This window comes from Bombus pascuorum, chromosome 8, assembly GCF_905332965.1.
Source record: "Bombus pascuorum chromosome 8, iyBomPasc1.1, whole genome shotgun sequence".
NCBI classification, from domain to species: Eukaryota; Metazoa; Arthropoda; class Insecta; order Hymenoptera; family Apidae; genus Bombus; species Bombus pascuorum.
Genome location: NC_083495.1, coordinates 4,238,821 through 4,266,604, shown reverse-complemented (window position 1 = coordinate 4,266,604; position 27,784 = coordinate 4,238,821).

The window sequence follows — 27,784 nt, the reverse complement described above, 5'->3', positions numbered from 1 at the left end:
TAATAGTATATAACGTTATACGATATTACGTAATAGTTTATAACGTTATACGTTAGTTCGTAATAGTATATAACGTTATACGTTATAACGTAATACTACATAACGTTATACGTCATTACGTAATACTATATAACGATATACGTCATAAGGTATTACTATATAACGATATACGTTATTACGTAATAGTCTATAACGTTATACGTTAGTTCGTAATAGTATATAACGTTATACGGTATAAGGTAATACTACATAACGTTATACGTCATTACGTAATACTATATAACGATATACGTTAGTACGTATTAGTATATAACGTTTTACGTCATTACGTAATAGTATATAATGTTATATGTTATTACGTAATGTGTATATAACGTTTTACGTCATTACGTAATAGTTTATAACGTTATACATCAGTACGTATTAGTATATAACGCTATACGTTATAGGGTATTACTACATAACGTTATACGTCATTACGTATTAGCATATAACGTTATACGTTATAAGGTATTACTACATAACGTTATACGTCATTACGTAATACTATATAACGATATACGTTAGTACGTATTAGTATATAACGTTTTACGTCATTACGTAATAGTTTATAACGTTATACGTTAGTTCGTAATAGTATATAACGTTATACGTTATAAGGTAATACTACATAACGTTATACGTCATTACGTAATACTATATAACGATATACGTTAGTACGTATTAGTATCTAACGTTTTACGTCATTACGTAATAGTATATAACGTTATACGTTATTACGTAGTAGCATATAACGTTATACGACATTACGTTATAGTATATAACGTTATACGTTATTACGTAATAGTATATAACGTTATACGATATTACGTAATAGATTATAACGTTATACGTTAGTACATATTAGTATATAACGTTATACGTTAGTACGTATTAGTATATAACGTTTTACGTCATTACGTAATAGTATATAACGTTATACGTTATTACGTAATAGTATATAACGTTATACGTTATCACGTAATAGCATATAACGTTATACGTTATTACGTAATAGTATATAACGTTATACGTTATTACGTAATAGTATATAACATTATACGTTATTACGTAATATTATATAACGTTATACGTTATCACGTAATAGCATATAACGTTATACGTCATTACGTAATAGTATATAACGTTATACGTTATTACGTTATAGTATATAACGTTATACGTTATTACGTAATAGTATATAACGTTATACGTTATCATGTAATAGCATATAACGTTATACGTCATTACGTAATAGTATATAACGTTATACGTCACTACGTACTAGTATATAACGTTATACGTCATTACGTATCAGTATATAACGTTTTACGTCATTACGTAATAGTATATAGCGTTATACGTTATAACGTAATAGCATATAACGTTATACGTCGTTACGTAATAGTATATAACGTTATACGTTATTACGTAATAGTATATAACGTTATACGTAATTACGTAATAGTATATAACGTTATACGTTACCACGTAGTAGTATATAACGTTATACGTTATTACGTTATAGTATATAACGTTATACGTTATTACGTAATAGTATATAACGTTATACGTTATCATGTAATAGCATATAACGTTATACGTCATTACGTAATAGTATATAACGTTATACGTCACTACGTACTAGTATATAACGTTATACGTCATTACGTATCAGTATATAACGTTTTACGTCATTACGTAATAGTATATAGCGTTATACGTTATAACGTAATAGCATATAACGTTATACGTCGTTACGTAATAGTATATAACGTTATACGTTATCACGTAATAGCATATAACGTTATACGTTATTACGTAATAGTATATAACGTTATACGTTATTACGTAATAGTATATAACGTTATACGTTATTACGTAATAGTATATAACGTTATACGTTATCACGTAATAGCATATAACGTTATACGTCATTACGTAATAGTATATAACGTTATACGTTATCATGTAATAGCATATAACGTTATACGTCATTACGTAATAGTATATAACGTTATACGTCACTACGTACTAGTATATAACGTTATACGTCATTACGTATCAGTATATAACGTTATACGACATTACGTTATAGTATATAACGTTATACGTCATTACGTAATAGTATATAACGTTATACGTCGTTACGTAATAGTATATAACGTTATACGTTATTACGTAATAGTATATAACGTTATACGTTATAACGTAATAGCATATAACGTTATACGTCATTACGTAATAGTATATAACGTTATATGTTCTAAGGTAATACTCCATAACGTTATACGTCATTACGTGATAATATATAACGTTATACGTTATTACGTAATAGTTTACAACGTTATACGTTAGTACGTAGTAGTATATAACGTTATACGTTATAAGGTAATACTACATAACGTTATACGTTATAAGGTAGTACTACATAACGTTATACGTCATAAGGTATTACTATATAACGATATACGTTATTACGTAATAGTCTATAACGTTATACGTTAGTTCGTAATAGTATATAACGTTGTACGGTATAAGGTAATACTACATAACGTTATACGTCATTACGTAATACTATATAACGATATACGTTAGTACGTATTAGTATATAACGTTTTACGTCGTTACGTAATAGTATATAATGTTATACGTTATTACGTAATGGTATATAACGTTTTACGTCATTACGTAATACTATATAACGATATACGTTAGTACGTATTAGTATATAACGTTTTACGTCATTACGTAATAGTTTATAACGTTATACGTTAGTTCGTAATAGTATATAACGTTATACGTTATAAGGTAATACTACATAACGTTATACGTCATTACGTAATACTATATAACGATATACGTTAGTACGTATTAGTATCTAACGTTTTACGTCATTACGTAATAGTATATAACGTTATACGTTATTACGTAATAGTATATAACGTTATACGTTATTACGTAATAGTGTATAACGTTATACGTTATCAAGTAATAGCATATAACGTTATACGTCATTACAAAATAGTATATAACGTTATACGTTATTACGTAATAGTATATAACGTTATACGTTATCACGTAATAGCATATAACGTTATACGTCATTACGTAATAGTATATAACGTTATACGTTATTACGTAATAGTATATAACGTTATACGTTATTACGTAATAGTATATAACGTTATACGTTATTACGTAATAGTATATAACGTTATACGTTATTACGTAATAGTGTATAACGTTATACGTTATCAAGTAATAGCATATAACGTTATACGTCATTACAAAATAGTATATAACGTTATACGTTATTACGTAATAGTATATAACGTTATACGTTATCACGTAATAGCATATAACGTTATACGTCATTACGTAATAGTATATAACGTTATACGTTCTAAGGTAATACTCCATAACGTTATACGTCATTACGTGATAATATATAACGTTATACGTTATTACGTAATAGTTTACAACGTTATACGTTAGTACGTAGTAGTATATAACGTTATACGTTATAAGGTAATACTACATAACGTTATACGTTATAAGGTAGTACTACATAACGTTATACGTCATAAGGTATTACTATATAACGATATACGTTATTACGTAATAGTCTATAACGTTATACGTTAGTTCGTAATAGTATATAACGTTATACGGTATAAGGTAATACTACATAACGTTATACGTCATTACGTAATACTATATAACGATATACGTTAGTACGTATTAGTATATAACGTTTTACGTCATTACGTAATAGTATATAATGTTATATGTTATTACGTAATGGTATATAACGTTTTACGTCATTACGTAATAGTTTATAACGTTATACATCAGTACGTATTAGTATATAACGCTATACGTTATAGGGTATTACTACATAACGTTATACGTCATTACGTATTAGCATATAACGTTATACGTTATAAGGTATTACTACATAACGTTATACGTCATAAGGTATTACTATATAACGATATACGTTATTACGTAATAGTCTATAACGTTATACGTTAGTTCGTAATAGTATATAACGTTGCACGGTATAAGGTAATACTACATAACGTTATACGTCATTACGTAATACTATATAACGATATACGTTAGTACGTATTAGTATATAACGTTTTACGTCATTACGTAATAGTATATAATGTTATACGTTATTACGTAATGGTATATAACTTTTTACGTCATTACGTAATAGTTTATAACGTTATACATCAGTACGTATTAGTATATAACGCTATACGTTATAGGGTATTACTACATAACGTTATACGTCATTACGTATTAGCATATAACGTTATACGTTATAAGGTATTACTACATAACGTTATACGTCATTACGTAATACTATATAACGATATACGTTAGTACGTATTAGTATATAACGTTTTACGTCATTACGTAATATTTTATAACGTTATACGTTAGTTCGTAATAGTATATAACGTTATACGTTATAAGGTAATACTACATAACGTTATACGTCATTACGTAATACTATATAACGATATACGTTAGTACGTATTAGTATCTAACGTTTTACGTCATTACGTAATAGTATATAACGTTATACGTTATTACGTAATAGTATATAACGTTATACGTTATTACGTAATAGTGTATAACGTTATACGTTATCAAGTAATAGCATATAACGTTATACGTCATTACAAAATAGTATATAACGTTATACGTTATTACGTAATAGTATATAACGTTATACGTTATCACGTAATAGCATATAACGTTATACGTCATTACGTAATAGTATATAACGTTATACGTTATTACGTAATAGTATATAACGTTATACGTTATTACGTAATAGTATATAACGTTATACGATATTACGTAATAGTTTATAACGTTATACGTTTGTTCGTAATAGTATAGAACGTTATACGTTATAACGTAATACTACATAACGTTATACGTCATTACGTAATACTATATAACGATATACGTCATAAGGTATTACTATATAACGATATACGTTATTACGTAATAGTCTATAACGTTATACGTTAGTTCGTAATAGTATATAACGTTATACGGTATAAGGTAATACTACATAACGTTATACGTCATTACGTAATACTATATAACGATATACGTTAGTACGTATTATTATATAACGTTTTTCGTCATTACGTAATAGTATATAATGTTATATGTTATTACGTAATGGTATATAACGTTTTACGTCATTACGTAATAGTTTATAACGTTATACATCAGTACGTATTAGTATATAACGCTATACGTTATAGGGTATTACTACATAACGTTATACGTCATTACGTATTAGCATATAACGTTATACGTTATAAGGTATTACTACATAACGTTATACGTCATTACGTAATACTATATAACGATATACGTTAGTACGTATTAGTATATAACGTTTTACGTCATTACGTAATAGTTTATAACGTTATACGTTAGTTCGTAATAGTATATAACGTTATACGTTATAAGGTAATACTACATAACGTTATACGTCATTACGTAATACTATATAACGATATACGTTAGTACGTATTAGTATCTAACGTTTTACGTCATTACGTAATAGTATATAACGTTATACGTTATTACGTAATAGTATATAACGTTATACGTTATTACGTAATAGTGTATAACGTTATACGTTATCAAGTAATAGCATATAACGTTATACGTCATTACAAAATAGTATATAACGTTATACGTTATTACGTAATAGTATATAACGTTATACGTTATCACGTAATAGCATATAACGTTATACGTCATTACGTAATAGTATATAACGTTATACGTTATTACGTAATAGTATATAACGTTATACGTTATTACGTAATAGTATATAACGTTATACGATATTACGTAATAGTTTATAACGTTATACGTTTGTTCGTAATAGTATAGAACGTTATACGTTATAACGTAATACTACATAACGTTATACGTCATTACGTAATACTATATAACGATATACGTCATAAGGTATTACTATATAACGATATACGTTATTACGTAATAGTCTATAACGTTATACGTTAGTTCGTAATAGTATATAACGTTATACGGTATAAGGTAATACTACATAACGTTATACGTCATTACGTAATACTATATAACGATATACGTTAGTACGTATTATTATATAACGTTTTTCGTCATTACGTAATAGTATATAATGTTATATGTTATTACGTAATGGTATATAACGTTTTACGTCATTACGTAATAGTTTATAACGTTATACATCAGTACGTATTAGTATATAACGCTATACGTTATAGGGTATTACTACATAACGTTATACGTCATTACGTATTAGCATATAACGTTATACGTTATAAGGTATTACTACATAACGTTATACGTCATTACGTAATACTATATAACGATATACGTTAGTACGTATTAGTATATAACGTTTTACGTCATTACGTAATAGTTTATAACGTTATACGTTAGTTCGTAATAGTATATAACATTATACGTTATAAGGTAATACAACATAACGTTATACGTCATTACGTAATACTATATAACGATATACGTTAGTACGTATTAGTATCTAACGTTTTACGTCATTACGTAATAGTATATAACGTTATACGTTATTACGTAGTAGCATATAACGTTATACGACATTACGTTATAGTATATAACGTTATACGTTATTACGTAATAGTATATAACGTTTTACGTCATTACGTAATAGTATATAACGTTATACGTTATAACGTAATAGCATATAACGTTATACGTCATTACGTAATAGTATATAACGTTATACGTTCTAAGGTAATACTCCATAACGTTATACGTCATTACGTGATAATATATAACGTTATACGTTATTACGTAATAGTTTACAACGTTATACGTTAGTACGTAGTAGTATATAACGTTATACGTTATAAGGTAATACTACATAACGTTATACGTTATAAGGTAGTACTACATAACGTTATACGTCATAAGGTATTACTATATAACGATATACGTTATTACGTAATAGTCTATAACGTTATACGTTAGTTCGTAATAGTATATAACGTTGTACGGTATAAGGTAATACTACATAACGTTATACGTCATTACGTAATACTATATAAGGATATACGTTAGTACGTATTAGTATATAACGTTTTACGTCATTACGTAATAGTATATAATGTTATACGTTATTACGTAATGGTATATAACGTTTTACGTCATTACGTAATAGTTTATAACGTTATACATCAGTACGTATTAGTATATAACGCTATACGTTATAGGGTATTACTACATAACGTTATACGTCATTACGTATTAGCATATAACGTTATACGTTATAAGGTATTACTACATAACGTTATACGTCATTACGTAATACTATATAACGATATACGTTAGTACGTATTAGTATATAACGTTTTACGTCATTACGTAATAGTTTATAACGTTATACGTTAGTTCGTAATAGTATATAACGTTCTACGTTATAAGGTAATACTACATAACGTTATACGTCATTACGTAATACTATATAACGATATACGTTAGTACGTATTAGTATCTAACGTTTTACGTCATTACGTAATAGTATATAACGTTATACGTTATTACGTAGTAGCATATAACGTTATACGACATTACGTTATATTATATAACGTTATACGTTATTACGTAATAGTATATAACGTTATACGATATTACGTAATAGATTATAACGTTATACGTTAGTACGTATTAGTATATAACGTTATACGTTAGTATGTATTAGTATATAACGTTTTACGTCATTACGTAATAGTATATAACGTTATACGTTATTACGTAATAGTATATAACGTTATACGTTATTACGTAATAGTGTATAACGTTATACGTTATCAAGTAATAGCATATAACGTTATACGTCATTACAAAATAGTATATAACGTTATACGTTATTACGTAATAGTATATAACGTTATACGTTATCACGTAATAGCATATAACGTTATACGTCATTACGTAATAGTATATAACGTTATACGTTATTACGTAATAGTATATAACGTTATACGTTATTACGTAATAGTATATAACGTTATACGATATTACGTAATAGTTTATAACGTTATACGTTAGTTCGTAATAGTATATAACGTTATACGTTATAACGTAATACTACATAACGTTATACGTCATTACGTAATACTATATAACGATATACGTCATAAGGTATTACTATATAACGATATACGTTATTACGTAATAGTCTATAACGTTATACGTTAGTTCGTAATAGTATATAACGTTATACGGTATAAGGTAATACTACATAACGTTATACGTCATTACGTAATACTATATAACGATATACGTTAGTACGTATTAGTATATAACGTTTTACGTCATTACGTAATAGTATATAATGTTATACGTTATTACGTAATGGTATATAACGTTTTACGTCATTACGTAATAGTTTATAACGTTATACATCAATACGTATTAGTATATAACGCTATACGTTATAGGGTATTACTACATAACGTTATACGTCATTACGTATTAGCATATAACGTTATACGTAATAAGGTATTACTACATAACGTTATACGTCATTACGTAATACTATATAACGATATACGTTAGTACGTATTAGTATATAACGTTTTACGTCATTACGTAATAGTTTATAACGTTATACGTTAGTTCGTAATTGTATATAACGTTATACGTTATAAGGTAATACTACATAACGTTATACGTCATTACGTAATACTATATAACGATATACGTTAGTACGTATTAGTATCTAACGTTTTACGTCATTACGTAATAGTATATAACGTTATACGTTATTACGTAGTAGCATATAACGTTATACGACATTACGTTATAGTATATAACGTTATACGTTATTACGTAATAGTATATAACGTTATACGATATTACGTAATAGATTATAACGTTATACATTAGTACGTATTAGTATATAACGTTATACGTTAGTACGTATTAGTATATAACGTTTTACGTCATTACGTAATAGTATATAACGTTATACGTTATTACGTTATAGTATATAACGTTATACGTTATCACGTAATAGTTTATAACGTTATACGTTAGTTCGTAATAGTATATAACGTTATACGTTATAAGGTAATACTACATAACGTTATACGTCATTACGTAATACTATATAACGATATACGTTAGAACGTATTAGTATATAACGTTATACATCATTACGTAATACTATATAACGATATACGTTAGTACGTAACATTATATAACGTTATACGTTATTACGTAATAGCATATAACGTTATACGCCATTACGTAATAGTATATAACGTTATACGTCATTACGTAATAGTATATAATGTTATACGTTATTACGTAATGGTATATAACGTTTTACGTCATTACGTAATAGTTTATAACGTTATACATCAGTACGTATTAGTATATAACGCTATACGTTATAGGGTATTACTACATAACGTTATACGTCATTACGTATTAGCATATAACGTTATACGTTATAAGGTATTACTACATAACGTTATACGTCATTACGTAATACTATATAACGATATACGTTAGTACGTATTAGTATATAACGTTTTACGTCATTACGTAATAGTTTATAACGTTATACGTTAGTTCGTAATAGTATATAACGTTATACGTTATAAGGTAATACTACATAACGTTATACGTCATTACGTAATACTATATAACGATATACGTTAGTACGTATTAGTATCTAACGTTTTACGTCATTACGTAATAGTATATAACGTTATACGTTATTACGTAATAGTATATAACGTTATACGTTATTACGTAATAGTGTATAACGTTATACGTTATCAAGTAATAGCATATAACGTTATACGTCATTACAAAATAGTATATAACGTTATACGTTATTACGTAATAGTATATAACGTTATACGTTATCACGTAATAGCATATAACGTTATACGTCATTACGTAATAGTATATAACGTTATACGTTATTACGTAATAGTATATAACGTTATACGTTATTACGTAATAGTATATAACGTTATACGTTATTACGTAATAGTATATAACGTTATACGTTATCACGTAATAGCATATAACGTTATACGTCATTACGTAATAGTATATAACGTTATACGTTCTAAGGTAATACTCCATAACGTTATACGTCATTACGTGATAATATATAACGTTATACGTTATTACGTAATAGTTTACAACGTTATACGTTAGTACGTAGTAGTATATAACGTTATACGTTATAAGGTAATACTACATAACGTTATACGTTATAAGGTAGTACTACATAACGTTATACGTCATAAGGTATTACTATATAACGATATACGTTATTACGTAATAGTCTATAACGTTATACGTTAGTTCGTAATAGTATATAACGTTGTACGGTATAAGGTAATACTACATAACGTTATACGTCATTACGTAATACTATATAACGATATACGTTAGTACGTATTAGTATATAACGTTTTACGTCATTACGTAATAGTATATAATGTTATACGTTATTACGTAATGGTATATAACGTTTTACGTCATTACGTAATAGTTTATAACGTTATACATCAGTACGTATTAGTATATAACGCTATACGTTATAGGGTATTACTACATAACGTTATACGTCATTACGTATTAGCATATAACGTTATACGTTATTACGTAATAGTATATAACGTTATACGTTATTACGTAATAGTGTATAACGTTATACGTTATCAAGTAATAGCATATAACGTTATACGTCATTACAAAATAGTATATAACGTTATACGTTATTACGTAATAGTATATAACGTTATACGTTATCACGTAATAGCATATAACGTTATACGTCATTACGTAATAGTATATAACGTTATACGTTATTACGTAATAGTATATAACGTTATACGTTATTACGTAATAGTATATAACGTTATACGATATTACGTAATAGTTTATAACGTTATACGTTTGTTCGTAATAGTATATAACGTTATACGTTATAACGTAATACTACATAACGTTATACGTCATTACGTAATACTATATAACGATATACGTCATAAGGTATTACTATATAACGATATACGTTATTACGTAATAGTCTATAACGTTATACGTTAGTTCGTAATAGTATATAACGTTATACGGTATAAGGTAATACTACATAACGTTATACGTCATTACGTAATACTATATAACGATATACGTTAGTACGTATTAGTATATAACGTTTTACGTCATTACGTAATAGTATATAATGTTATATGTTATTACGTAATGGTATATAACGTTTTACGTCATTACGTAATAGTTTATAACGTTATACATCAGTACGTATTAGTATATAACGCTATACGTTATAGGGTATTACTACATAACGTTATACGTCATTACGTATTAGCATATAACGTTATACGTTATAAGGTATTACTACATAACGTTATACGTCATAAGGTATTACTATATAACGATATACGTTATTACGTAATAGTCTATAACGTTATACGTTAGTTCGTAATAGTATATAACGTTGTACGGTATAAGGTAATACTACATAACGTTATACGTCATTACGTAATACTATATAACGATATACGTTAGTACGTATTAGTATATAACGTTTTACGTCATTACGTAATAGTATATAATGTTATACGTTATTACGTAATGGTATATAACGTTTTACGTCATTACGTAATAGTTTATAACGTTATACATCAGTACGTATTAGTATATAACGCTATACGTTATAGGGTATTACTACATAACGTTATACGTCATTACGTATTAGCATATAACGTTATACGTTATAAGGTATTACTACATAACGTTATACGTCATTACGTAATACTATATAACGATATACGTTAGTACGTATTAGTATATAACGTTTTACGTCATTACGTAATAGTTTATAACGTTATACGTTAGTTCGTAATAGTATATAACGTTATACGTTATAAGGTAATACTACATAACGTTATACGTCATTACGTAATACTATATAACGATATACGTTAGTACGTATTAGTATCTAACGTTTTACGTCATTACGTAATAGTATATAACGTTATACGTTATTACGTAATAGTATATAACGTTATACGTTATTACGTAATAGTGTATAACGTTATACGTTATCAAGTAATAGCATATAACGTTATACGTCATTACAAAATAGTATATAACGTTATACGTTATTACGTAATAGTATATAACGTTATACGTTATCACGTAATAGCATATAACGTTATACGTCATTACGTAATAGTATATAACGTTATACGTTATTACGTAATAGTATATAACGTTATACGTTATTACGTAATAGTATATAACGTTATACGATATTACGTAATAGTTTATAACGTTATACGTTTGTTCGTAATAGTATAGAACGTTATACGTTATAACGTAATACTACATAACGTTATACGTCATTACGTAATACTATATAACGATATACGTCATAAGGTATTACTATATAACGATATACGTTATTACGTAATAGTCTATAACGTTATACGTTAGTTCGTAATAGTATATAACGTTATACGGTATAAGGTAATACTACATAACGTTATACGTCATTACGTAATACTATATAACGATATACGTTAGTACGTATTATTATATAACGTTTTACGTCATTACGTAATAGTATATAATGTTATATGTTATTACGTAATGGTATATAACGTTTTACGTCATTACGTAATAGTTTATAACGTTATACATCAGTACGTATTAGTATATAACGCTATACGTTATAGGGTATTACTACATAACGTTATACGTCATTACGTATTAGCATATAACGTTATACGTTATAAGGTATTACTACATAACGTTATACGTCATTACGTAATACTATATAACGATATACGTTAGTACGTATTAGTATATAACGTTTTACGTCATTACGTAATAGTTTATAACGTTATACGTTAGTTCGTAATAGTATATAACGTTATACGTTATAAGGTAATACAACATAACGTTATACGTCATTACGTAATACTATATAACGATATACGTTAGTACGTATTAGTATCTAACGTTTTACGTCATTACGTAATAGTATATAACGTTATACGTTATTACGTAGTAGCATATAACGTTATACGACATTACGTTATAGTATATAACGTTATACGTTATTACGTAATAGTATATAACGTTATACGATATTACGTAATAGATTATAACGTTATACGTTAGTACGTATTAGTATATAACGTTATACGTTAGTACGTATTAGTATATAACGTTTTACGTCATTACGTAATAGTATATAACGTTATACGTTATTACGTAATAGTATATAACGTTATACGTTATCACGTAATAGCATATAACGTTATACGTTATTACGTAATAGTATATAACGTTATACGTTATTACGTAATAGTATATAACGTTATACGTTATTACGTAATAGTATATAACGTTATACGTTATCACGTAATAGCATATAACGTTATACGTCATTACGTAATAGTATATAACGTTATACGTTATTACGTTATAGTATATAACGTTATACGTTATTACGTAATAGTATATAACGTTATACGTTATCATGTAATAGCATATAACGTTATACGTCATTACGTAATAGTATATAACGTTATACGTCATTACGTACTAGTATATAACGTTATACGTCATTACGTATCAGTATATAACGTTTTACGTCATTACGTAATAGTATATAGCGTTATACGTTATAACGTAATAGCATATAACGTTATACGTCGTTACGTAATAGTATATAACGTTATACGTTATTACGTAATAGTATATAGCGTTATACGTAATTACGTAATAGTATATAACGTTATACGTTACCACGTAGTAGTATATAACGTTATACGTTATTACGTAATAGTTTATAACGTTATACGTTAGTTCGTAATAGTATATAACGTTATACGTTATAAGGTAATACTACATAACGTTATACGTCATTACGTAATACTATATAACGATGTACGTTAGTACGTATTAGTGTATAACGTTTTACGTCATTACGTAATAGTATATAATGTTATACGTTATTACGTAATAGTATATAACGTTTTACGTCATTACGTAATAGTATATAACGTTATACGTTATAACGTAATAGCATATAACGTTATACGTCATTACGTAATAGTATATAACGTTATACGTTCTAAGGTAATACTCCATAACGTTATACGTCATTACGTGATAATATATAACGTTATACGTTATTACGTAATAGTTTACAACGTTATACGTTAGTACGTAGTAGTATATAACGTTATACGTTAGTTCGTAATAGTATATAACGTTGTACGGTATAAGGTAATACTACATAACGTTATACGTCATTACGTAATACTATATAACGATATACGTTAGTACGTATTAGTATATAACGTTTTACGTCATTACGTAATAGTATATAATGTTATACGTTATTACGTAATGGTATATAACGTTTTACGTCATTACGTAATAGTTTATAACGTTATACATCAGTACGTATTAGTATATAACGCTATACGTTATAGGGTATTACTACATAACGTTATACGTCATTACCTATTAGCATGTAACGTTATACGTTATAAGGTATTACTACATAACGTTATACGTCATTACGTAATACTATATAACGATATACGTTAGTACGTATTAGTATATAACGTTTTACGTCATTACGTAATAGTTTATAACGTTATACGTTAGTTCGTAATAGTATATAACGTTATACGTTATAAGGTAATACTACATAACGTTATACGTCATTACGTAATACTATATAACGATATACGTTAGTACGTATTAGTATCTAACGTTTTACGTCATTACGTAATAGTATATAACGTTATACGTTATTACGTAGTAGCATATAACGTTATACGACATTACGTTATATTATATAACGTTATACGTTATTACGTAATAGTATATAACGTTATACGATATTACGTAATAGATTATAACGTTATACGTTAGTACGTATTAGTATATAACGTTATACGTTAGTATGTAATAGTGTATAACGTTATACGTTATCAAGTAATAGCATATAACGTTATACGTCATTACAAAATAGTATATAACGTTATACGTTATTACGTAATAGTATATAACGTTATACGTTATCACGTAATAGCATATAACGTTATACGTCATTACGTAATAGTATATAACGTTATACGTTATTACGTAATAGTATATAACGTTATACGTTATTACGTAATAGTATATAACGTTATACGATATTACGTAATAGTTTATAACGTTATACGTTAGTTCGTAATAGTATATAACGTTATACGTTATAACGTAATACTACATAACGTTATACGTCATTACGTAATACTATATAACGATATACGTCATAAGGTATTACTATATAACGATATACGTTATTACGTAATAGTCTATAACGTTATACGTTAGTTCGTAATAGTATATAACGTTATACGGTATAAGGTAATACTACATAACGTTATACGTCATTACGTAATACTATATAACGATATACGTTAGTACGTATTAGTATATAACGTTTTACGTCATTACGTAATAGTATATAATGTTATACGTTATTACGTAATAGTAGATAACGTTTTACGTCATTACATAATAGTTTATAACGTTATACATTAGTACGTATTAGTATATAAATTTATACGTTATAAGGTATTACTACATAACGTTATACGTCATTACGTATTAGTATATAACGTTATACGATATAAGGTATTACTACATAACGTTATACGTTATTACGTAATAGTTTATAACGTTATGCGTTATGACGTAATAGCATATAACGTTATACGTCATTACGTAATAGTATATAACGTTATACGTTATTACGTGATAGTATATAACGTTATACGTTAGTACGTATTTGTATATAACGTTTTACGTCATTACGTAATAGTATATAATGTTATACATTATTACGTAATAGCATATAACGTTATACGTCATTACGTAATAGTATATAACGTTATACGTTATTACGTAATGGTATATAACGTTTTACGTCATTACATAATAGTTTATAACGTTATACATTAGTACGTATTAGTATATAACGTTATACGTTATAAGGTATTACTACATAACGTTATACGTCATTACGTATTAGTATATAACGTTATACGATATAAGGTATTACTACATAACGTTATACCTTATTACGTAATAGTTTACAACGTTATACGTTAGTACGTAGTAGTATATAACGTTATACGTTATAAGGTAATACTATATAACGTTATACGTTATAAGGTAATACTACATAACGTTATACGTCATAAGGTATTACTATATAACGATATACGTTATTACGTAATAGTCTATAACGTTATACGTTATAAGGTAATACTACATAACGTTATACGTCATTACGTAATACTATATAACGTTATACGTTAGTACGTAGTAGTATATAACGTTATACGTTATAAGGTAATACTACATAACGTTATACGTTATAAGGTAATACTACATAACGTTATACGACATTACGTAATAGTAATTAACGATATACGTCATTACGTAATAGTATATAACGTTATACGTTATTACGTAATAGTATATAACGTTATACGTTATCACGTAATAGCATATAACGTTATACGTCATTACGTAATAGTATATAACGTTATACGTTATTACGTAATAGTATATAACGTTATACGTAATTACGTAATAGTATATAACGTTATTCGTTATCACGTAATAGTATATAACGTTATACGTTATTACGTAATAGTTTATAACGTTATACGTTAGTTCGTAATAGTATATAACGTTATACGTTATAAGGTAATACTACATAACGTTATACGTCATTACGTAATACTATATAACGATATACGTTAGTACGTATTAGTATATAACGTTTTACGTCATTACGTAATAGTATATAATGTTATACGTTATTACGTAATAGTAGATAACGTTTTACGTCATTACATAATAGTTTATAACGTTATACATTAGTACGTATTAGTATATAAATTTATACGTTATAAGGTATTACTACATAACGTTATACGTCATTACGTAATAGTATATAACGTTATACGTTATTACGTAATAGTATATAACGTTATACGTTAGTACGTATTTGTATATAACGTTTTACGTCATTACGTAATAGTATATAATGTTATACATTATTACGTAATAGCATATAACGTTATACGTCATTACGTAATAGTATATAACGTTATACGTTATTACGTAATGGTATATAACGTTTTACGTCATTACATAATAGTTTATAACGTTATACATTAGTACGTCTTAGTATATAACGTTATACGTTATAAAGTATTACTACATAACGTTATACGTCATTACGTATTAGTATATAACGTTATACGATATAAGGTATTACTACATAACGTTATACCTTATTACGTAATAGTTTACAACGTTATACGTTAGTACGTAGTAGTATATAACGTTATACGTTATAAGGTATTACTACATAACGTTATACGTTATTACGTAATAGTATATAACGTTATACGTTATTACGTAATAGTTTATAACGTTATACGTTAGTACGTGTTAGTATATAACGCTATACGTTATAAGGTAATACTACAATACGTTATACGTCATTACGTAATAGTATATAACGTTATACGTTATTACGTATTAGTATATAACGTTATACGTTATCACGTAATAGCATATAACGTTATACGTCATTACGTAATAGTATCTAACGTTTTACGTCATTACGTAATAGTATATAACGTTATACGTTATTACGTAGTAGCATATAACGTTATACGACATTACGTTATAGTATATAACGTTATACGTTATTACGTAATAGTATATAACGTTATACGATATTACGTAATAGATTATAACGTTATACATTAGTACGTATTAGTATATAACGTTATACGTTAGTACGTATTAGTATATAACGTTTTACGTCATTACGTAATAGTATATAACGTTATACGTTATTACGTAATAGTATATAACGTTATACGTTATCACGTAATAGTTTATAACGTTATACGATATTACGTAATAGTTTATAACGTTATACGTTAGTACGTGTTAGTATATAACGCTATACGTTATAAGGTAATACTACATAACGTTGGACGTCATTACGTAGTAGTATATAACGTTATACGTTATTACGTAATAGTATATAACGTTATACGTTATCTCGTAATAGCATATAACGTTATACGTCATTACGTAATAGTATATAACGTTATACGTTATTACGTAATACCATATAACGTTATACGTCATTACGTAATAGTGTATAACGATATACGTTATTACGTAACATTATATAACGTTATACGTTATTACGTAATAGTATATAACGTTATACGTTATCACGTAATAGCATATAACGTTATAAGTCATTACGTAATAGTATATAACGTTATACGTTATTACGTATTAGTATATAACGTTATACGTTATAAGGTAATACTACATAACGCTATACGTCATAAGGTAATACTATATAACGATATACGTTAGTACGTAATAGTGTATAACGATATACGTTATTACGTAACATTATATAACGTTATACGTTATTACGTATTAGTATATAACGTTATACGTTATCACGTAATAGCATATAACGTTATACGTCATTACGTAATAGTATCTAACGTTTTACGTCATTACGTAATAGTATATAACGTTATACGTTATTACGTAGTAGCATATAACGTTATACGACATTACGTTATAGTATATAACGTTATACGTTATTACGTAATAGTATATAACGTTATACGATATTACGTAATAGATTATAACGTTATACATTAGTACGTATTAGTATATAACGTTATACGTTAGTACGTATTAGTATATAACGTTTTACGTCATTACGTAATAGTATATAACGTTATACGTTATTACGTAATAGTATATAACGTTATACGTTATCACGTAATAGTTTATAACGTTATACGATATTACGTAATAGTTTATAACGTTATACGTTAGTACGTGTTAGTATATAACGCTATACGTTATAAGGTAATACTACATAACGTTATACGTTATTACGTAATAGTATATAACGTTTTACGTCATTACGTAATAGTATATAACGTTATACGTTATTACGTAATAGTATATAACGTTAGGCGTTATTACGTAATAGTTTATAATGTTATACGTTATAAGGTATTACTACATAACGTTATACGTCATTACGTATTAGTATATAACGTTATACGTCATTACGTAATAGTATTTAACGTTATACGTTATTACGTAATAGTATATAACGTTATACGTTATCACGTAATAGCATATAACGTTATACGTCATTACGTAATAGTATATAACGTTATACGAGATATTAAGTAATAGTTTATAACGTTATACGTTAGTTCGTAATAGTATATAACGTTATACGTCATTACGTAATAGTATATAACGTTATACGAGATATTAAGTAATAGTTTATAACGTTATACGTTAGTTCGTAATATTATATAACGTTATACGTCATTACGTATTAGTATATAACGTTATACGTCATTACGTATCAGTATATAACGTTTTACGTCATTACGTAATAGTATATAGCGTTATACGTTATAACGTAATAGCATATAACGTTATACGTCGTTACGTAATAGTATATAACGTTATACGTTATTACGTAATAATATATAACGTTATACGTTAGTTCGTAATAGTATATAACGTTATACGTTATAAGGTAATACTACATAACGTTATACGTCATTACGTAATACTATATAACGATGTACGTTAGTACGTATTAGTATATAACGTTTTACGTCATTACGTAATAGTATATAACGATATACGTTATTACGTAACATTATATAACGTTATTCGTTATTACGTAATAGTATATAACGTTATACGTTATCACGTAATAGCATATAACGTTATACGTCATTACGTAATAGTATATAACGTTATACGTTATTACGTATTAGTATATAACGTTATACGTAATTACGTAATAGTATATAACATTATTCGTTATCACGTAATAGTATATAACGTTATACGTTATTACGTATTAGTTTATAACGTTATACGTTAGTTCGTAATAGTATACAACGTTATACGTTATAAGGTAATACTACATAACGTTATACGTCATTACGTAATACTATATAACGTTATACGTTAGTACGTAGTAGTATATAACGTTATACGTTATAAGGTAATACTACATAACGTTATACGTTATAAGGTAATACTACATAACGTTATACGTCATTACGTAATAGTAAATAACGATATACGTCATTACGTAATAGTATATAACGTTATACGTTATTACGTAATAGTATATAACGTTATACGTTATCACGTAATAGCATATAACGTTATACGTCATTACGTAATAGTATATAACGTTATACGTTATTACGTAATAGTATATAACGTTATACGTAATTACGTAATAGTATATAACGTTATTCGTTATCACGTAATAGTATATAACGTTATACGTTGTTACGTAATAGTTTATAACGTTATACGTTAGTTCGTAGTAGTATATAACGTTATACGTTATAAGGTAATACTACATAACGTTATACGTCATTACGTAATACTATATAACGATATACGTTAGTACGTATTAGTATATAACGTTTTACGTCATTACGTAATAGTATATAATGTTATACGTTATTACGTAATAGTAGATAACGTTTTACGTCATTACATAATAGTTTATAACGTTATACATTAGTACGTATTAGTATATAACGTTATACGTCATTACGTAATAGTATATAACGTTATACGAGATATTAAGTAATAGTTTATAACGTTATACGTTAGTTCGTAATATTATATAACGTTATACGTCATTACGTATTAGTATATAACGTTAGGCGTTATTACGTAATAGTTTATAATGTTATACGTTATAAGGTATTACTACATAACGTTATACGTCATTACGTATTAGTATATAACGTTATACGTCATTACGTAATAGTATTTAACGTTATACGTTATTACGTAATAGTATATAACGTTATACGTTATCACGTAATAGCATATAACGTTATACGTTATAAGGTAATACTACATAACGTTATACGTCATTACGTAATACTATATAACGTTATACGTTAGTACGTAGTAGTATATAACGATATACGTCATTACGTAATAGCATATAACGTTATACGTCATTACGTAATAGCATATAACGTTATACGTTATTACGTAATGGTATATAACGTTTTACGTCATTACATAATAGTTTATAACGTTGTACATTAGTACGTCTTAGTATATAACGTTATACGTTATAAAGTATTACTACATAACGTTATACGTCATTACGTATTAGTATATAACGTTATACGATATAAGGTATTACTACATAACGTTATACCTTATTACATAATAATATATAACGTTATACGTTAGTTCGTAATAGTATATAACGTTATACGTTATAAGGTAATACTACATAACGTTATACGTCATTACGTAATACTATATAACGATGTACGTTAGTACGTATTAGTATATAACGTTTTACGTCATTACGTAATAGTATATAACGATATACGTTATTACGTAACATTATATAACGTTATACGTTATTACGTAATAGTATATAACGTTATACGTTATCACGTAATAGCATATAACGTTATACGTCATTACGTAATAGTATATAAAGTTATACGTTATTACGTATTAGTATATAACGTTATACGTAATTACGTAATAGTATATAACATTATTCGTTATCACGTAATAGTATATAACGTTATACGTTATTACGTATTAGTTTATAACGTTATACGTTAGTTCGTAATAGTATACAACGTTATACGTTATAAGGTAATACTACATAACGTTATACGTCATTACGTAATACTATATAACGTTATACGTTAGTACGTAGTAGTATATAACGATATACGTCATTACGTAATAGTATATAACGTTATACGTTATTACGTAATAGTATATAACGTTATACGTTATCACGTAATAGCATATAACGTTTTACGTCATTACATAATAGTTTATAACGTTATACATTAGTACGTCTTAGTATCTAACGTTTTACGTCATTACGTAATAGTATATAACGTTATACGTTATTACGTAATAGTATATAACGTTATACGTTATCACGTAATAGTTTATAACGTTATACGATATTACGTAATAGTTTATAACGTTATACGTTAGTACGTGTTAGTATATAACGCTATACGTTATAAGGTAATACTACATAACGTTATACGTTATTACGTAATAGTATATAACGTTTTACGTCATTACGTAATAGTATATAACGTTATACGTTATTACGTAATAGTATATAACGTTAGGCGTTATTACGTAATAGTTTATAATGTTATACGTTATAAGGTATTACTACATAACGTTATACGTCATTACGTATTAGTATATAACGTTATACGTCATTACGTAATAGTATTTAACGTTATACGTTATTACGTAATAGTATATAACGTTATACGTTATCACGTAATAGCATATAACGTTATACGTCATTACGTAATAGTATATAACGTTATACGAGATATTAAGTAATAGTTTATAACGTTATACGTTAGTTCGTAATAGTATATAACGTTATACGTCATTACGTAATAGTATATAACGTTATACGAGATATTAAGTAATAGTTTATAACGTTATACGTTAGTTCGTAATATTATATAACGTTATACGTCATTACGTATTAGTATATAACGTTATACGTCATTACGTATCAGTATATAACGTTTTACGTCATTACGTAATAGTATATAGCGTTATACGTTATAACGTAATAGCATATAACGTTATACGTCGTTACGTAATAGTATATAACGTTATACGTTATTACGTAATAATATATAACGTTATACGTTAGTTCGTAATAGTATATAACGTTATACGTTATAAGGTAATACTACATAACGTTATACGTCATTACGTAATACTATATAACGATGTACGTTAGTACGTATTAGTATATAACGTTTTACGTCATTACGTAATAGTATATAACGATATACGTTATTACGTAATAGTTTATAACGTTATACGTTAGTTCGTAGTAGTATATAACGTTATACGTTATAAGGTAATACTACATAACGTTATACGTCATTACGTAATACTATATAACGATATACGTTAGTACGTATTAGTATATAACGTTTTACGTCATTACGTAATAGTATATAATGTTATACGTTATTACGTAATAGTAGATAACGTTTTACGTCATTACATAATAGTTTATAACGTTATACATTAGTACGTATTAGTATATAAATTTATACGTTATAAGGTATTACTACATAACGTTATACGTCATTACGTATTAGTATATAACGTTATACGATATAAGGTATTACTACATAACGTTATACGTTATTACGTAATAGTTTATAACGTTATGCGTTATTACGTAATAGCATATTACGTTATACGTCATTACGTAATAGTATATAACGTTATACGTCATTACGTAATAGTATTTAACGTTATACGTTATTACGTAATAGTATATAACGTTATACGTTATCACGTAATAGCATATAACGTTATACGTCATTACGTAATAGTATATAACGTTATACGAGATATTAAGTAATAGTTTATAACGTTATACGTTAGTTCGTAATATTATATAACGTTATACGTCATTACGTATTAGTATATAACGTTAGGCGTTATTACGTAATAGTTTATAATGTTATACGTTATAAGGTATTACTACATAACGTTATACGTCATTACGTATTAGTATATAACGTTATACGTCATTACGTAATAGTATTTAACGTTATACGTTATTACGTAATAGTATATAACGTTATACGTTATCACGTAATAGCATATAACGTTATACGTCATTACGTAATAGTATATAACATTATACGAGATATTAAGTAATAGTTTATAACGTTATACGTTAGTTCGTAATAGTATATAACGTTATACGTCATTACGTAATAGTATATAACGTTATACGAGATATTAAGTAATAGTTTATAACGTTATACGTTAGTTCGTAATATTATATAACGTTATACGTCATTACGTATTAGTATATAACGTTATACGTCATTACGTATCAGTATATAACGTTTTACGTCATTACGTAATAGTATATAGCGTTATACGTTATAACGTAATAGCATATAACGTTATACGTCGTTACGTAATAGTATATAACGTTATACGTTATTACGTAATAATATATAACGTTATACGTTAGTTCGTAATAGTATATAACGTTATACGTTATAAGGTAATACTACATAACGTTATACGTCATTACGTAATACTATATAACGATGTACGTTAGTACGTATTAGTATATAACGTTTTACGTCATTACGTAATAGTATATAACGATATACGTTATTACGTAACATTATATAACGTTATACGTTATTACGTAATAGTATATAACGTTATACGTTATCACGTAATAGCATATAACGTTATACGTCATTACGTAATAGTATATAACGTTATACGTTATTACGTATTAGTATATAACGTTATACGTAATTACGTAATAGTATATAACATTATTCGTTATCACGTAATAGTATATAACGTTATACGTTATTACGTATTAGTTTATAACGTTATACGTTAGTTCGTAATAGTATACAACGTTATACGTTATAAGGTAATACTACATAACGTTATACGTCATTACGTAATACTATATAACGTTATACGTTAGTACGTAGTAGTATATAACGTTATACGTTATAAGGTAATACTACATAACGTTATACGTTATAAGGTAATACTACATAACGTTATACGTCATTACGTAATAGTAAATAACGATATACGTCATTACGTAGTAGTATATAAGGTTATACGTTATTACGTAATAGTATATAACGTTATACGTTATCACGTAATGGCATATAACGTTATACGTCATTACGTAATAGTATATAACGTTATACGTTATTACGTAATAGTATATAACGTTATACGTAATTACGTAATAGTATATAACGTTATTCGTTATCACGTAATAGTATATAACGTTATACGTTATTACGTAATAGTTTATAACGTTATACGTTAGTTCGTAGTAGTATATAACGTTATACGTTATAAGGTAATACTACATAACGTTATACGTCATTACGTAATACTATATAACGATATACGTTAGTACGTATTAGTATATAACGTCTTACGTCATTACGTAATAGTATATAATGTTATACGTTATTACGTAATAGTAGATAACGTTTTACGTCATTACATAATAGTTTATAACGTTATACATTAGTACGTATTAGTATATAAATTTATACGTTATAAGGTATTACTACATAACGTTATACGTCATTACGTATTAGTATATAACGTTATACGATATAAGGTATTACTACATAACGTTATACGTTATTACGTAATAGTTTATAACGTTATGCGTTATTACGTAATAGCATATAACGTTATACGTCATTACGTAATAGTATATAACGTTATACGTTATTACGTAATAGTATATAACGTTATACGTTAGTACGTATTTGTATATAACGTTTTACGTCATTACGTAATAGTATATAATGTTATACATTATTACGTAATAGCATATAACGTTATACGTCATTACGTAATAGTATATAACGTTATACGTTAGTTCGTAATAGTATATAACGTTATACGTTATAAGGTAATACCACATAACGTTATACGTTATAAGGTAATACTACATAACGTTATACGTCATAAGGTATTACTATATAACGATATACGTTATTACGTAATAGTCTATAACGTTATACGTTAGTTCGTAATAGTATATTACGTTATACGGTATAAGGTAATACTACATAACTTTATACGTCATTACGTAATACTATATAACGATATACGTCAGTACGTATTAGTATATAACGTTTTACGTCATTACGTAATAGTATATAATGTTATACGTTATTTCGTAATGGTATATAACGTTTTACGTCATTACGTAATAGTTTATAACGTTATACATCAGTACGTATTAGTATATAACGCTATACGATATAGGGTATTACTACATAACGTTATACGTCATTACGTATTAGCATATAACGTTATACGTTATAAGGTATTACTACATAACGTTATACGTTATTACGTAATAGTATATAACGTTATACGTTATCACGAAATAGCATATAACGTTATACGTTATTACGTAATAGTTTATAACGTTATACGTTAGTTCGTAATAGTATATAACGTTATACGTTATAAGGTAATACTACATAACGTTATACGTCATTACGTAATACTATATAACGATATACGTTAGTACGTATTAGTATATAACGTTTTACGTCATTACGTAATAGTATATAATGTTATACGTTATTACGTAATAGTAGATAACGTTTTACGTCATTACATAATAGTTTATAACGTTATACATTAGTACGTATTAGTATATAAATTTATACGTTATAAGGTATTACTACATAACGTTATACGTCATTACGTAATAGTATATAACGTTATACGTTATTACGTAATAGTATATAACGTTATACGTTAGTACGTATTTGTATATAACGTTTTACGTCATTACGTATTAGTATATAATGTTATGCATTATTACGTAATAGCATATAACGTTATACGTCATTACGTAATAGTATATAACGTTATACGTTATTACGTAATGGTATATAACGTTTTACGTCATTACATAATAGTTTATAACGTTATACATTAGTACGTATTAGTATATAACGTTATACGTTATAAAGTATTACTACATAACGTTATACGTCATTACGTATTATTATATAACGTTATACGATATAAGGTATTACTACATAACGTTATACCTTATTACGTAATATTTTACAACGTTATACGTTAGTACGTAGTAGTATATAACGTTATACGTTATAAGGTATTACTACATAACGTTATACGTTATTACGTAATAGTATATAACGTTATACGATATTACGTAATAGTTTATAACGTTATACGTTAGTACGTGTTAGTATATAACGCTATACGTTATAAGGTAATACTACAATACGTTATACGTCATTACGTAATAGTATATAACGTTATACGTTATTACGTATTAGTATATAACGTTATACGTTATTACGTATTAGTATATAACGTTATACGTTATTACGTATTAGTATATAACGTTATACGTAATTACGTAATAGTATATAACGTTATTCGTTATCACGTAATAGTATATAACGTTATACGCTATTACGTATTAGTTTATAACGTCATACGTTAGTTCGTAATAGTATATAACGTTATACGTTATAAGGTAATACTACATAACGTTATACGTCATTACGTAATACTATATAACGATATACGTTAGTACGTATTAGTATATAACGTTATACGTTATTACGTAATAGTATATAACGTTATACGATATTACGTAATAGTTTACAACGTTATACGTTAGTACGTGTTAGTATACAACGCTATACGTTATAAGGTAATATTACATAACGTTATACGTCATTACGTAATAGTATATAACGATATACGTCATTACGTAATAGTATATAACGTTATACGTTATTACGTAATAGTATATAACGTTATATGCTATTACGTAATAGCATATAACGTTATACGTCATTACGTAATAGTATATAACGTT